The sequence below is a fragment of the Amphiura filiformis genome, chromosome 8 (assembly GCF_039555335.1).
Source record: "Amphiura filiformis chromosome 8, Afil_fr2py, whole genome shotgun sequence".
In the NCBI taxonomy this organism is placed as follows: Eukaryota; Metazoa; Echinodermata; class Ophiuroidea; order Amphilepidida; family Amphiuridae; genus Amphiura; species Amphiura filiformis.
In genome coordinates, this window is record NC_092635.1 from 58,635,936 (window position 1) to 58,653,967 (window position 18,032).

Genomic DNA, 18,032 nt, shown 5'->3' on the forward strand with positions numbered 1-18,032 from the left:
GGTTCATATAATTTTGGAAAATAAATTAAATATCAGGATCAGGATCCCGTATACTAATTCTCATTCAAATTGGACAAGCTTTTGAATTTTACCCCCTTTGGCCCCCAAAGAGACCTCTTCCATGTTTACGCCAAATCAGACCCTGTTTGACCTTGAACTTAAAATCTGTCAGGACCCCATAGATACCAGCTAATACCAATGCATATGTATCAGTCGCATCTCTGTAATGTTTAGTACATGATGTGATCCATTTTGCTGCGACTTTTTTTTTTTATCTATGACCTCTTGAAAGTCATAAGTAGATATAAAATCCATGTACTTTGGGTCATTTTGGCCAAACATTTTGGCCAAAAAATGACAATTTGTCAGCATTTTTAGCAATGTCTTGCATTGCAAAAGTTTTTATTGCACTTATATTATTGATATACAAGGCTTCATTCATTTTAAGCTATTAGGAGAATTCAAAGCGAAGCAGTTTCATGGTAACGACCACTTATACTAGTTTTTAAGCAAATTTCCCAACAAATTTTCCAGTAAAAGTGACAAACAATTACTACTTTATTTGGAAAATACAAGTTTAGTGTCGTCTTTAAGATATTCTTTTTGTTTTGAGTGTACGGAAATATTTGTGTGCGCAGTATACGCCGTATTCATTCGTCCATGTATGAAAGCCACGGGATATTCAGCAGATCGACATCGACGCATTGATCACGTAGGGCCGGATATATAGACAAATCCAATTTCACGCATTCCTACTCCTCAATAGCAGCCATTAGCCGCGACGGGGACCCAAGTATCTCGCCTAAAATGTGAGATGATGCGGCCTTGAAGGGTATTATAAACTGCATTCTATCACCCGTGTTACACGTAGACAAAAGAATGATGACAGTTTACAACACAAAAGAATCTAACATCGAATTTTAAGCTGGTTTAATCCACCCAATTGGGTACTCACAACACCTGTTTGGTGCATGCGGGTAACCAAATATGGCCGACCAAATCCTGACCATGACTTGGCTCGTTGGATTCGTCTATAGGTTCACAAATGAAATAGCGATTTCATGGATCTCGCAGATTGCCTCATTATCAACATGGATAGATCAACACATCGGTTTTGCATTACTTTTTGTGAATGTTGGGAAATGTGCAGGGTATACTTGAAAAAAATCATTATAGCGATAGCTTTTGTCAGTAAATGTCTCTATCGTATGTATGATGTGGATCCATTTTTTTATGTTCGAATAAACACTCGCCATAGTGACACTACAAAATTCCATCACACTTTTGGTAGAACTGGTTGTTTCAAATCATGATTATACCCACTTTCCTGTGCAATTCCAATCATTACCTAGCCACATTAGAGATAAGTTGAATATCAGTCTTTCTAGCTTTTTATCTAACTGTAAATTACATTTTAAACAATCCAGCTGGCTGGTTGATTCTTAACTAAGTGTAGATGTAAGTAATTTAGTATGTGCAATTCTCTCAGCATTATTTTCTTTTTCTTTAGATTTGAATCGTTTGGATGGGTTGAGTAGAGAGAGGCATGTCTGCTCTTTTGTTCTGTCCCTTCATGGAGTGCTTTCTGCTACTATTTGGTCTTCCCTGCCAGGGCACTCTCGTGCTTGTTCGTCCCTATGTTCTCCTGTATGTCTTGACTTGCATCCTGCTCATCTACACACCTCACCCAAATGCTCCCCATTTATTGGTAGGAATCTTAGTTTATTGTTTAATTATACTTAATGATTGGATTAAAATAAAAAGGGGTTTCCCCCATTATTTTTTAATTTTCCCTTTCTAATGTATTTTATTATGATTGTATTATACTTTTGTACTTGTATTGTAATTTTAAACTTTGAAATTTTACTTAACAGGCTATTTTTGTGGATAAGCAGTTTACAACAGCTCACTTTTTAACTGCACTTTTAAATTGTAAGAATTTGTATTGTATTGTATGTTTTTTTCTGACAAATAGAATGAAATGAAATGAAATGAACACATTGGTCTTGTATAAACTGTTATTCTTAGTGTCTCCCGGGCAATGCACCAGGTATACTAGTAGCGCTTGTTAAAAGCTTTTAAAAATTCAATTTTATTCTTTAATCTACTCCCTATAAATAAACATTGTATCTAAAATCTTTTTCATTATTGAAGGGAAACAGGAAGTCGCAAGTATATTTTCTTGTGGCTTTATGAACGGAGTTAAAGGCGACATGACGTGATTGTCTTTAAATAAAGATATATATGCACTATTGTTTTTGATCAGTTAAGTAATTTCAATACGAATCATCAAACACGCCATTAATACGGGAAAGATACGACACCGGAATGAATATAAATTGATCTTCTTGCTGTCCTTGGGCTATTCCAGTTGAAATCCATACACCCCTATGGAAGACATGTCCTTAATCTTCCACGCAGGGCATGTCTTCAATAGGGGATGTATCGATTTACATCTTTGTTTGTGCAAATGTGAAAAAGCAATCATCATAAACAACTGACAACGTAATCAGAAAATCAATTTTAGGCAGAATACCTTGGAATATGCATTGAAGCCTAGTACAAAATGCCTAACTCACAGTGCTGAATTATGCAAACAAACAAAATGCCTGAGTCATCATACATAAAATGTCTAACAAGGCTCATTACATTTTTGTAAACTTAAAACATGTGTAAGCTTCTTCCCTTGTTTGTCCCCAAATCGACATGCCATTATCGCTGCAAAATAGTACGCGCGCGCTGCTTCCAGATAATATTTGAGCAAGTAGCTGCGCTTGTGCTGAGGTATTTAGCAATAGCCTTACACTGTCTGTTTGAAAAGCCAAGCATATTCAGTTGGGAAGTAGTAACTTTGTTGTGGATACTTCAAAGACAATCAATAATTATGACGATTGTTTTACATGAATACGGCGTGTCTAGAGTTAGGGTCCCCAATATTGGTAATAATGTAACATTGGTAGCAATATTATACACACATACATACATGCAGACTGAGACGTTTTTGTACTTCAGTATGCCCCTCGGTATTGTCCGGGTCAATATTATTGTCAAAATCAAACTAAAGACCTCACAAAAAGTATCGTTGCCGTTATAAATACGCCAATACTAGCTTCAGAAATACAGGGTGACCCAAAAAAAAAGAGGCCCCTAATTGCGTCTTCTTTTTCTCCTATTTTAGAAAAGTTGATCAAGTATATGTTGGCATGTAAAGAAGCCTTTACCTGTTAGCTTTAATAAACCGAAACAATTATTTCAATCGACTCATAACTTTTGAAGATATGTATCCGTTTTTCACTCTGTCCAGGAGGAGGTTTGGCTACTTCAAAGATTGAAAAGGGCATATACCATGCATGAATATAAAACATTCCATAATGATAACTTGATAAAATAACAACTTTATTTTAGGGGAAATTTTAGGCTAATCGGGGCTATTGTCAGTAGCCTTAGTCAGATGTTCTTCGGCCCATGATGCGACACACAACTCTTAAACAGGTCGATATAAAATGGCTATGAGTGGCGGTGGATTCAACCTACCATGGCGATTTCTGCCATGAAGATATCGGGGCGATCACACTGTGTACTGTGTTATCAATATTGAACGACATTGGGCGTATCGAAATGCGCGTAAATTAACCATCCTTATTTTCTGATTAATTCTGATCTGAAGCTATAATTGTGATGCGATCAAGCAAAATGAGTGTGATGTCGCTTTATTTTGCTCAAAATCCCATCATAATTAGACTTACGGTTCCAGAGATATGGTAATTTTAGTGTTGCTCAGAACAATTAAATACAAAGGAAGTTGAATATTATTATTGGCTTTATCTCAGAATCAATATTCCCGACATTTTGCTTGATGCGTATTTATAACGAATGCGTTACTTTTGTGAGGACTTTAGATTCAAAACCCTATACACAAACATCTACCACAAACGATCATTAATAGTGCATAATGGTAGATTTTGTATCTAAGGTCTTTGATATTCCCAATAAAATTGAATGTGTATGGGTTGTTTACACGATCAGTAATATTGCATAATGGTAGATATTGGCTTAAGACCCGCACAGACACATCTTTGGGATACGTGAGAACAATGGTCCCACTTTCTCAAGTGGACTCTCACCTGCCAAGTAAAGCTTTAATATGCTGTCAGATCAGTAACCAATTAAATGGCCGTAGACTAGGTTAAAACTGAGCTAAGTACCACTTGGAGAACAAGAAATTCTCATATGGTTTATCTGGACCAGTTTTGCTTTTCCGTGAGGGCGCTTTTTTCAAAATGGCCGCCAAAATACAATGAAAAACATATATGGTTAAATTAGTCACTTTAAGGGCATATTTAACCAGATTTGGGATTTTTATTGATAGCAATATTGTACTACTAAGTCAGGTTAATAATATGAAGGTAACATGAGGTCACAGCTGAGGACGATTTTTTCAAAATGGCCGCCAAAATCAATGAAAAGCATTTATATTGTTAAATTAGTCACTTAAGTGGTATACTTCATCAGATTTTGGATGTTGTTATTGATAGCGGTAAAGCATTACTAGGTCATATAATTAATACGAAGGTAATAGGATGTCACAGGCGACAAAATTGAAGGAAAGTATCTTTTTATCTTTTGAAAACTTTCGATCAAAGATATCGTATCTTGCTTCGTTGACATCTTTGCCTTCACTCCGTATAGAAGTGAAATGTACTCCTCTAGCTCTTTGCATAAACTTTCTCACGGAAAATCTAATACTCCAATGTTGCAGAATCCACAAACTTTGGCTTTGACTCCAGAAGAAAATCTGGGTAATAATGCCCCTAAAGTGACTAATTTAACCATATATGTTTTTCATTGGAATTTGGCGGCCATTTTAAAAAAAAAAAGCCCTCACAGAAAAGTTCTCACGTTACGGGATTTTTACCCAAAACATTCTTGTTCCCCATGCAAAACTGGTCCAGATAAAGAATTTCTTGTTCTCCAAGTGGTACTTAGCTCAGTTTTAACCTGGTCTAATTATTTGTCGCGTAATTTTGTGAATAGAAAATCAAAAGTCAAATTAACCTCAATAGCATAAAAGAAACTCTACATGAATTCACCCAGAGGGAAATTGGACAAATTAGATTCAATCAAGATCCTACGACAGGTAAATGCCAAACATTTTTTCACGGCATATTATATAATTACCGGTATAGCTCATTGGATATAAGATATACATGTATAAGGGGTGGTGCAATAATTATGTGTACCCTCGGGGTGAATTATAGGGGGCAAATATTTTTGGCAGGCCAAAAGGGGAGGGCAAGCATTTTTTGGCAGGTCGAAAGAGGGGGTCAAGGGGGCAAGAAATTTTTGGCACAGATATTTTGGGCACCGTTTCTATATTACGCCCTAAAAAGGTGTAGGAAAACGTTACGAACACGTTCAAATATGCAAAATTTCCTGCTCGCTGCGCTCGCATTATATGTTAAGACAATTTAAGGTTTTAAATTCGGGTGCCCCAAGATCTTGCATGTGTAAGGGGGGGCCAAAGATTTTTTGGCATGTCAAAAGGGGGGGCAAAGGTTTTTTGGCACGTCGAAAGGGGGGGCAAAGATTTTTTGGCACGGCCAAAGGGGGGGCAAGCGATTTTTGGCAGACCATTTTGAGAATTTCACCCGAGCTCGACCCTTTAGATGCTAAAAGGTCACGTACAAACTTGCAGTTTACACACAATAAATTAAATGGTTACATTTATTTTATAACGAAATATATAGTATACTATGGAAAGCCGATCATTTAACAGCTATTGAATTGCGCATTTAATCCAACATAGAATTCGAGTCAACGACTGTCTACAGATATTATTTGCGCTCTCCAACAAGGTAACGACATCATTTTGCTAATGAGCAAATGTCACATCCAGACTTTAATATTCCTTGATGTGATCATATCATGGTTCGAAACGGTTTGCTAGGTAATATCGATCGTACCTGCTTCCAGAAAATATTGGGTTAATCATGTGTCTCAAACGGACAATTGAATAAGCCACCCTCTGTATCGGCACTTGGGATAGTCGACAGGGAACATCAGTCCACATCAGGTAAATAATTATTTTGTATTCACCAATCCGAAAATGCCATTACTGCGGTGTCCCCGACGTAAAACTGCGGTGTCCCAAGGTCGGGGATTCCATCATTTACTCGTGTGCTATACAGAATTGTACACAACAGTAATTTTCAATACGCGATCATGAATTGATTGAACAAATTAAACTTCCCGCACTGGTAGATCTGTGGTTCCGACAGAGGGCCAAATACAGTAAACGCTTCTCGGATTGGTGTATAGGCAGTAAACGAACCGGACAGCTTCTGAGAGTAGCTACTAGTTAAAATCTATACTCCGCGCGCGGTGAGCGATTGGTATTGGTATCTCATTGGCTAAAAACTAGTCGCTATAGCTCAGCGACGTAATTAAATTCAGCTGTGAGTTATCTTTCAAAATACCAGGCCCTATCATATTGTTTAATGTCGGACAATTAAGCTTGTATTTACACAGTCTCTATTATTTTTGGTCTTTGTAAAAAAAGAAATTGTAAGACTTGCAGTTGAATATATGTGTTGAAAGAATAGGATAATTTTCACTGTGCGTATTGAAAACCTACCCTGCGTATCGAAAACAAAAACTGGAAAAAAATCGAATATTCTTGAGTTGGTAACGTTAATGAGGGTAATGAGCACGCGCAGATCGTAAAAATGGGTCGTTTCAGCTGATAAATGGTAACGCCGCATTCGTAATGGGAAAACATATATATCTTTTTATCGTAACAGCTGGTAAGCTTAGCCTTAGAGTCGATCGACCTATATCGAACAAAATCGCCATACGTGGCTGTTGAAGAATTAGTGGATTCGCTCTACTATCATGGCAATTTCTGACACGAAGATATAGGGATGATGACGCTGTGCAGGGGCTCATAACGGACAACCAAATTTGACCACGCCTAGCAATTTGGACCCCTACATTTATTAGCTTACCCCTCCAATAAATTTCCCGGAAGAGAATGGGTGCCCAGTATACTCTTTACTAAACGTTTGCATTAAATATATTACTGTTATGCAATATTATAACATTTTTGTTTTATTAGGGCGAATTTACCCCACCATACGAACTTGCCCCAACACGGGACAAGTCCGCCCTTGCATCGTGATTTTTAATTTCCCTTCTCGTGCCGATACTGAAAACTCAATGTTCTTACAAATGTGGTAGTGTTTAGGTACAGCATACGGTTTTACAGTGTATAGCCTTCAAGCACGAGAATTGCCCTCTATAGGCGAGATTGAAACTAATATGGCGAACACTCCTCATGCGGTCTCATATGCCTGCAAACGTTCCTCGGAAACCGACTTACACTTTAAGACGTCCATAGTTCCTGGGTTATTCACGACACTCTTTCTCAGTTCACAAGTTGTGAATTTGACACCCTTTCCAATTTTTTGTTATTTATTTTTATTAAGCCATCGCCGCATGTTATGTACATGCACGTCAAGATCCATTCCCACCCCCAGTGGTTGGCTCTATCAAACGTAGCAATTTAAGTTGTGCGCCACGATAGCAAGCCAAACAAAACTGGCTATGTAGTGGTAGCCGATAGAGAGCGCTCTTATGTATTAATTTTGCTTGAACGTACTGAAGGTCACATGTAAGAAAATCATTTTATTTAAAATGAAATTATTATTTAAAATACTGATGACCACTGAAAATTACATGATACCTATAATTCTACCTCTTATGAAACTAGAATATATTTCACATTTACCGATTTATACATTTACATTTACCGAAATATCAAGTTATAGTCAAATTAAGTTACGGAAAACATGGGTTAACCCACCACTTATTGAAACAGAATCCATTTCACATGCATCCATCTCCAAAAAAAGCTCACAATAATGACACGGTGGCTCAGTGGTTACGGCCTTGCACTCCGATCTGAGAGCTTGCTCGACGTGCGTTGGTTCGAGTCCCCGTCCCACCACCGTGTTGCGCCCTTTGGCAAGGCGCTTTGCCTCGCTTGCCTCACCCCATATTCTAATAACGGCGGAATAAATGTAACGCGCTTTGAGGCTGTTTACGGCATAAAGCACTATATAAATATCTACATTTTTTTTAATAATCGGGTCATAGACCTACAGCCTTCGTCAGCGGAATGACCCGATTGAGCACACTTAAAATGTGACGTAATAATCGGGTCATAAACTTGTAGCGCCCTCCGTCCTTGTTCAGAGATGGTTGGTAGCCTGTTGGTTGGCCCTGATGCGGATGGCTTCCTTAAAACTTCTCTCGAACTAGGGCCAAACAACCATCTCTGAACAATGATGGATGGCGCTACAAGTTACCAAAGGTCTATGACCCGATTATAAATTATTACGTCACACTTCAAATGTGCTCGATTGGGTCATTCCGCTGACGAAGGCTGTAGTAGCAACAGCTCAAGAGCTACAATCTTTCTATATTATGACTGGTTTATACAGGTGTGATTTCAGTTTATGAATAACTTTTTTTCTTTTATTTTTTTCTGAGCACTGTCCGTCTTGTCTTATTGGCCTTGCATGTTAGGTCTCATGTGATTTTGTTCTTGATTTGTTTAGGGGTTGGTTTATTCAGGCCTCATTGGCCTTCCGTTCAACTCCTCTATATTGTCTTTTTTTGTTTGCTGTTTGTTTTGATGTACAATTTTTATATATGTATATGGAAATAAATAAATTTAAATTGAATTGAATTGAAATTTCAATGTAAGTTTTAAAAATCTGGTTAAAAACAATGCCAATTTATTCCTGTCAAAATAAAGTTAAGTTTAAATTTTCACATGGGTCTTCAATCATAGTATTGAAAACAAATCAATCAAACTGGTCTCAAATTGTTTCTTTTGCAAAAATAACCCAAAACAAGAATACTAGTAGTTTTGAATGATACATAGGTAACATCATAGATTAAACAAAGTCAATAGGGGTCAATAGGCATGGCCCAATTTTACCATGTTTAAACTGTTTTTGCAAGAGGAACAATCTTGCAACCATTTTGATAAAAACAATCGACTAAGCTCCTGTTTTCTGTGTATAAATAAATAAGCTCGAACCGTCAAGCCGACAATCGAAGTACATTACACAATAGGGTTTTTTTATGTTGGTTGAATACACTGAGCGAGGTCACCGCATTAACACGCACGGTACGGTCCGACTATTTTATACAAATGTATACTTTCTACACGTACTGATCATTTCTGCTAGGATCGGAAACTGAAATTGAGCTCATGGTTATTCCAAATTATATGGTGTCTTATATAAACAGGGAAAAATATTGTGGTTGCAGTAATCAGCTACTACCAATCAGCAATCAGTGGTCAGTGATCAGCAATCAGTGCCCGGGTGATCAGTCTTTTACATCTGCCGTAACAAAATACTCTTAGTAAGACGGGTTAAAAATGTCCGTCTGGACATTTCTGGCTGAGTACACACACGTTGCGTAGGAGGACTGCAGTCACGTATTAAGTGTAGACGTGGTATTGTTGGTCGAAGCAGCTAAAATATCGATTTTCATTATCTAAATCAATATATTATTGAAAAAACCCACATTGATATTTTGCAAAAGTTCATTCTACAAATCATATACTTTGAAAACTTGCTTGATTTATTGTTGTTAATGAGTTATGTACGTTTTACAAAAGTGTTGTTGTTTCAGCCCTCTTTACAACATCACTCAAGAACCACATGACCTTTAAAAGAATATCTGTGGTATTTGAATTCTTCTGCACACTCACTATGAACTGATCAATGCAATTTTTGCCAAAGCTCACTACCAAACGCAAGATGCTGTGTTAACTACCAAAGAGTAACAGTTTAAAATAGTTACTAACAAAGCTTAACACAATGGCAAGGACGCTTAGCTGAATATGACCTTTTCGCCACAAAGCTATGAACTTCAGATTTTGATATAACTGTATCATTAACATCATGTAAGATGAGAAAATAACCTTAAAATGACAACTACTTAGTTTTTGGCTACATAAACCTTTTAGTGTCTTTGGCGTGTTTCAGGTGGCTAAGTAAGTGACTGGCCTCGTTGGTCCCCCTATGATTGGGTTTCTTTATTGATTTATTTTGGTGTTGTCGTGAATTATGGAAATAAATTTATCTTGTATTGTGGGAAATAAAAAAATGAATTTATCAAATTATACAGCACCAGAATGGAATTGAATGAAAGTCAATAGACAATTAATTTACTAATGCTCCTTTTAAAAATATTTGTGTGCATTGATCAGAGTACCACATCCATAAGTGTGCAAACCTTTAAGTTCAACAGTGGATAACATAGGTGTAGATCCTGGAGAGGGGGATAAATCTCCCCGATATTTTGACAGAATGATGATCCATACAATCACCCCCCCCCCCCTCAGTTGATGCCTGTATGCATTTATTTATTTATTTTATTCTTATTTAACCTGGGTTGACCTTTCATTGCACTAGTATTGTTATCCCAAGGTGCCCAGGTGGCACAAGGCCAACATTTAAATACACAAAATACCACATATAAAAATACAGAAGGAAAAATAATATACACAGTAAAAAACTAGCACACAAACTTTAAGAAGGTAAACAGCACAAAAAAGAGAGTGGATCAGGGTCAGGCCGGGTGCAGGAGCAGACTCCCAGCCACATGCGGGTCAGAGGACCCCAACCTCGACCAAGGCACTGGTAGGGCACCAGACTGATCAGAGAGCAGGGCGATAACATCAGTAATTGATCCTCTCCCAGCCCCCAACCAGTCACCCCCCCTCCCCCGTCCAGGGTGAAAGGTCCAGCGATCCACATGCGCGCAGGACGCTACCCCGACCGTATATCCCTACCCGAACTCCAATATTGCCCTAAGAAAGACAATAAAATACACATTAAAAATACACTATAAGGACAATATTGCACTAGTGCCAAACTATGGGCAAGTCCATTCGTGTTAAAGTCATATTATAACATTTGCTGAGGAGGACGCCCTCAATATTTGTCAAAATTCTGTTTTTACACGATTATATTGTAATTTATTAAACCAACATATCCTGCAAAAATCAAGACCCTAGTCTGTAGCTGTAGTTTTGTCAAAATCTGAGATGTTGAATAAAACGCAGGAACCGTCGTTTTATTATTACGGTGGAAATATTAGTCGAACGCATACGCAATGTTCATAACACAATAACTACATGGCGTGCCGGATGGTGATCTACACAACAAAGGATCGTACCTTAGCACGACCGAATTAGTGATACGTATTGGCGACATCAGCGCTGGTAGTAAATTCCAATTTTCTTTGCTCAAAATTAAAAGGGGATATATCTGACAGGCAAAAATCTATTTTGTATAAAAATGTCATAATATAATATGGCTTTAAAGGGGGGTAACCCTATCGGTTTAGGATATGGATTCTCTTCAAACTTACATACAATGTCAAATATTGTCCCCTTTATCAATCTATGTGAGAAAACGGGAACAATTTCAGCATAAATGTGAATAATTAGCATATTAGCAAGCCAATACACTGGTACGCGTGAATTGCATTCTGGTCAGGCATCCCGAAACAACGGCCGAGCGCATGTCCCGGTGGAAACAGGAAGTGTTCGCCTTGGCACTGAAAACCGGCTCGCCCCTGTACACTTTTATACCCTCTATTCATACTGATTAATCTTAAAAACATTACATATCACTGCGCTCATTATCATTCTTGACAAGATAGCCCATGCTGTATTTACTTCGCTTAATTATTTCTTTATTTTTAGCTATATGATGCACATTTTCACATATTTATGATTTTTCTTTGTTTTATTTTTTAACTAATTTTTTAATGGGGGGGAGGTGCTCTCATAATTTTTTTCATATTACTCGTATCATGCTTGACAATATAGGTCATGTTTCCTTATTTATTTCGCCTCTTATGTATTTCTTTATTTTTGTTTTTTGTTTTATATCATTATAGCGCCATCTATAGTTTGACATTAGGGGGCCTATTTGATGTATTTTTGCAGCCCCATTTTTCTCTACTGCGCCCATAAAGTTTAACAAAAGCAATATCTTGAAGATACTTCCTAGGAGACACTTAACCTAAAGTACCATCAGTGGCGTAAGACTATTTTTTGCCCAGGGTGACAGAAAAAAGGGGATAATTATAAAAAAATTATGAAAAATTGTGAATGAAATTGAATTTCACATAAAAATTGTGTGTATTTATGTTGGTACCACCTATAATCCCTTTTTTTTTTTGCTCTTCACTTTTTCAAACCATGCAAAAAAAAATTGGGTCAACAACTTCCGTCGGCAAAAAATATTTCCGTCGGTAAGTTGTGCCCCCTCGGTTCCAAAGTCCTGGCTACGCCACTGAGTATCATATAAAATAATCATTAGATGGACAACTTTGTTTTGCGTATTTTGATACCTTGGCAAATTGTGACTTATTTATTTATTATTCCGAATTATTGAAAAAGAGAGCCTTTCAAAAGTGCCAAATTTGGAAAATTTCCTCCTTCAAGGTGATTCCTACCGACTATCATAACGGGCTCATTATAGCGTGAAAGACTGGTCGTTCTCATAATAAGCGTATTTCGATAAAATATTCTATGTAAATGTTGTCACTTTTGACATGCTCTCTTCGAATCTTCTATTCAAATTAGTACAACCAGGGGCGTAGCACGAGCCTCGGGGATCCATGGACAAGGAGCAGTTTGGGGCACTTTTAACATCTCTTTTATCAGCCATATCCCTAACCTATATAGTCCTATGTCCATCTCTCATTCTCTCCACATTCAATTAAAAAAAGAACGTCTGTATTACTATGGATTTTTTTTCAAAGTAAATAATACCATCATATAAGATTTATTCCTCTAACACGTCTGAAGCCAGTGGCGTAGATTTCTTTTTGATATGGCATGTATGGGGGATGGGGTTGGACAAAAATTCTTGAAGTATATAGTGAATCCAGCACCTTTTGGTGCCAGAATGAGTTTATGTTACACATGCGTACGAAGCGCGCAAAAATGTGCCATATTGAAGCTAAAATGGTGAAATATGGTGCAAAAGTGGAACCAGGCGTCAACATTTATTAAAATATTTGGTGGGGATTTATCCCCATCTCCCCGGGATTTACGTCTATGTCTAAAGCATTATTATAAAGCAAGCATTTTCATGTTTGCATTTTTTGTAACTTGACAATCATAAACAAACATTATGTCACAACATTAAGGCATATATTTTCATACAGTAAATTAACTAGCACTATTAAATAGCATTTATAATTGAATACATGAACACAAAAGCCACCTAAGTCCATGCAAAGTTATTTTGAGAGAAAAACCCGTGTATCATTTTAATTCCTTCAGTTAGATTTACCTGGTCAATATGGTAAGTTTTACGTGCAAATGAGTGGATTAACCTGTATTAGGTATGACGATTAGCATTTCAGGGACTTCGTGGGGTTCATTTTAAATTTTGGACTTAGGTGGTTTTTGAATCATATACAAAGACAACAATGTTAGAATGAGATTACCACTAGTAAGATAATACAAAATAAAGCACACAGGTATGTATAATGTTGATAAGCATTCTGCCATGTAATATAAACCACACACTTTCCTTTATTAAACCCATTTTTGTTCAAAAGTCATTCTCTAGCAATGAATGTGTTACAAGTGGACTTTTATACATACTGGATTTCAATCAATGTGTTACAAGACTCAAATCATGGAATTGGGTGATTCTTTCATACATGCTATTTTTCACATGCCCAATAGACACAGAGAATGAATTTGAGTTGTTCTTTCATGCATATGACAGGCCTATGTATAGCAACAATTTCCCATGCTTAACTCAATTTGGCCAAAGTATGGACTTAGGTGGCTTTTGTATTCATATATTCAATTGTATTAAACCTCTACTGCCTATGGCGAATCTTACGAGGGGCCCATCAGGATCTGACTCTATGAAAAACCGTCCAACCTCTTTAATGTTTAGTTATAATATAATTGACAATACGTACACTGCACTTAATTAGAGCTACATGTTTAAAGTATGGTGAGTGTCATAATTTCAGTCATCAGGGCTCTGATTTTCAATTAACATCTGAACCTGAAGCCCAAGTACAATCATTCAACCATGCCCCCACGCTAATACATGGTGTATCAAAATGATTGGTACCGACGACTTCTCATTTTTGCCGAATTTTTTTACTGGTTTTTTTTACCAGTTTGGAGTTAATTGTTTAAATATTTGAAATTATAGTAGTTTGATCTTTCCTAAGAATTTTAGATTGTAAAAATATCACATTCTGTTCAGAAGTTACATGATTCTAAAGGAAATGTGTTTTTACACTTTCCATCGTAATGCTGGATCAGTAGCACACCATTTCCAAAGTTCTATTTTACTACAAATACCTTAGTGAGAATGATATGTTGAAAATCATAGAAATGTTTAAAATTTTTCCTGTCTCTTTCTTAATTCATAATATGAAGAGCTTTGTTTCAAAACCCCTTACATCCACTTGCCCAATTTTGAGAACACATCATAAAATAATCAAAATAATCACATCCTAAAACTGCTTTTGTTAAATTGCAAACCCCCATATATCAGTGATTTTTTTGATGATTTTTTGATGTGTTCTCAAAAATGGGCAAGTGGATGTAAGGGGTTTTGAAACAAAGATCTTCATATAGATAAATGTTGTAATCAATATTTATTGGTTGAGAGTAATATTATTGACTTGAATAATTAAGAAGGGGTGAAAGAAGATTGTGTATCAACACCTTCCAGGGCGGTAGTTTAAATTGTAGTATAAGATGTTAACTTTGAGATTACCAAGTAGATGGTGTGGCAGAATGGCTATAGACTATAGACAGTGTATGTTAGGTATGTCCCCACTCGAAATACCGAGTCAAAATTGACCAAAAGTGGTGATTTGCATCTTCCTTTGACCAGGTTTTAGGCCAAAATTTAGGTCGAAATCCCCCCTGGCTTGTTGTCTCTATGGTACGTCCCTCATGTCCCTGGATACTAGCCATGTACTTTCTTCTACTTCCAAAATAATATTCAGTAAGGCAAATTGGAGTTGGTTACCCACGACTATAAAAAAAAAAAGTATGAATGTACGGAACGATATTCTCAAATGTGTGATACCCGGTAGGTCACGTTTAGGTAAGCGTACTTATACCATTGTGTTTACAAAAAACGTGACTGCAATCCACCTACACAACGTGTGTGCGTATTTAGTCATTTAAAAACAAAAACCATCACGGGTACAGCTCTATATACGCACAGTTTTCATAATTTATTGCAAGTGGAAAGTTGAACAACTTACGGGATCGAAATGGCTAAAAAATTATTATGCAATATGGATATATGTACTTTGGATATCATAATAACGAGGTAAGTTATAGAAGGGTGCACTATCCAATATTCCAGGAACGGGAACGAAAATGTAATTTTAACAATATTTTAATGTTTTGTTTTGTTGTTTTTAAGCTTTTTTTTAAAGAAAACATGTCAACTTCAACTTTTTTACAATGTAACCACAAAGATTGCCTTTAAAATACACAACAGAGGAAAGTTTCTAGCCAATGGTTTATTGTTGTAGTTTGTTACCTTTCTTTGGGCATATTTAGAATATGTAATTTAACTTTAGGGCTTGGTCTTATTAAAGAAAGGTTGGAAGTTCTGTATGTCCCTCTCATTCAATTATCATGACATATGGATTTTCATCAACCCCTATAAGGAATGGCATAATCTCAGCTATAACATGGTATATAGTTTATTACGGTAGTCAGGGCCGTCGCCATGGGGGTGGGGTGCAACACCCCCGCCTGGCGTTTCCTTTAAAAAAGGCAAAGAGAGAGAGGGAGAAGAGATGGGAGAGGAGGGGGAAGAGAGGGAGAGGGGATGGAAGGGAGAGGACGAAGAGGGGTGAGAGTATGAGATGTGTCTCTCACCTCATGTGAGAGAGGGGGAGGGTGTTAAAAACTACAATCAGTTGGTAATAGACCCTATTGGACCGGTCTATTTGGATCTATCATGACGTTGGCCAGGTGCGTTGAGATGATGTGGTCCATGACTGGTACATACGGTATTAGGGACGCACCATTTAATATCAAGGGGGTCTGGGTAGTTGGGGTCGTGGCAACATTTTTAGCACCTCGGTGAAGCAACATTTTTTTATTAGCACCTTTTTGACAAAACTTCGGGGAATTTTTCGTACTCCTTGGTGAGACAATTTTTTAATCGCAAAGTTCTATATTTTCACATTTGTTTTTGTATTTAAGAAACGAAATTTATCCGTCTTTTTATGTTTTATAGCACCTAAATTCCGCGTAGCACGAAAATCATTATTCTTATGTTAAAATGAGTTCACATCAGGGGTGTAGTCAACTTTCTTGGTCAGAGGGGCAAAATTAAAAATACCCAAAAAAATCATCAATTTGACCCGGTATTATAGATGGGATATGTACATATACCAGGTTTTTTTAGACCGACTGTACATGTTTTCTTCAAAACATAGATTCATGTGAGAATATCGTACCAAATACATGAAATACCCAGATCCATCCCCACATATGGCTCCCATCATCATGTGGCATAGATTTCTTTTTGACATTGGGGTGGACTCTGGTGAAAATCTTTGAAGTGGAGTGAATCAAGTGTTTTCGCTCACAGGATAAATGCGTACAAAATACCCCCTTGATATGTAATGGTGCGTCCCTTATTGTACGAAAGAGATGAAAAATTAATGATTTTGCAAGATTGACAACATATCTGAGTGTCCAATCACCTCTCCGCACGGCACACATCATCAGCAACAATGGATTATCGCCCCTTCTCTGCTCAGTCGGCAATTAGCATTAAGATGTCAATTTTTTTTTCATCTTGAACTTGGTCAAAAATTAATTCCATTCTTTCTATTATGTAAATCATTAACCCTAACCGAACCAAACATCAAAAATTTTTGAGCGGGTATCCCACGTGATGCGATTACATCTTTATGCGAACAGTCATATCACAGATATTGGAACATGGTCACGAAAAGCTTGGCCTAAAAAATCCCTAAAACTCCTGAGCTGACTCAAAATACCGTGACTAAATTGACCAAAAGTTGTAATACATGCATGTGCCTTCCTTATTTTTTTCCTCAATTTTGTCCATTTTGCAATTGAAGTGTCCCGATAATGTTCTTTTACATGCAAAAAAGCGGGACGATTTGGAAATTTTGGCTACTGACTCCGGTACATCCCTGGATAACACCTAGAAGGGACAAAGGCGGGCTCTCAAGCTCACACTTTGCGCTCAACACATTTTGATACCAAACAGGGCCGAATGTACCACGGGGTACAATGGGCACGTATCCAGGGTGCACGATCTAGGTAGGGGCAAAAGTTTGAAAGAAAGATAATAAAACAAATGAAGTTGGAATAGCATGACACACAGTCAACCCCCTTTGAAATTTAGCATTGAAATAGCTAATATTTCGCGCACGTTTTTCCTGTTAGATAATTCTGGGAACGGTGCAGTGCGCGGGTCGGGTTGGAAAAAACACTTCGGTTACAGTTATGGGGGAGGGGTGTAACACTTAGATTCGACGAACAAGGGGTGACAATCATGTTGCCGCCTAGGGACCAACAAAATTACCCCCCCCCCAAATGGTCTAGCTACGGCCCCGAGTCGGTAGTTCTTCCAAATTTTTCACAAATCGTGGCTAACAATTCTCCCCCATGACCTGCCACAAACCCCCACCCCCTTACTTCTCGCCTTGTGTTTTTACTTGCATGGTAAGCTTATAGAAACCAGATTAACCTAATTAATTCTTTTTGCATTTTGACCTCGGTTGGTGTGTATTTTATTGCTGTGATTTTATTTCGACTTGATTTTTTGCCAAATTCTACTCCGCGTCGACGTTTTGGAGAGCCCATACAAACTCAAATACTCCTGTCGTAGTTACCAAGTTTCATTTATAGGCGTTTTATTTGTCCTAAATTCGTGACTGGTACA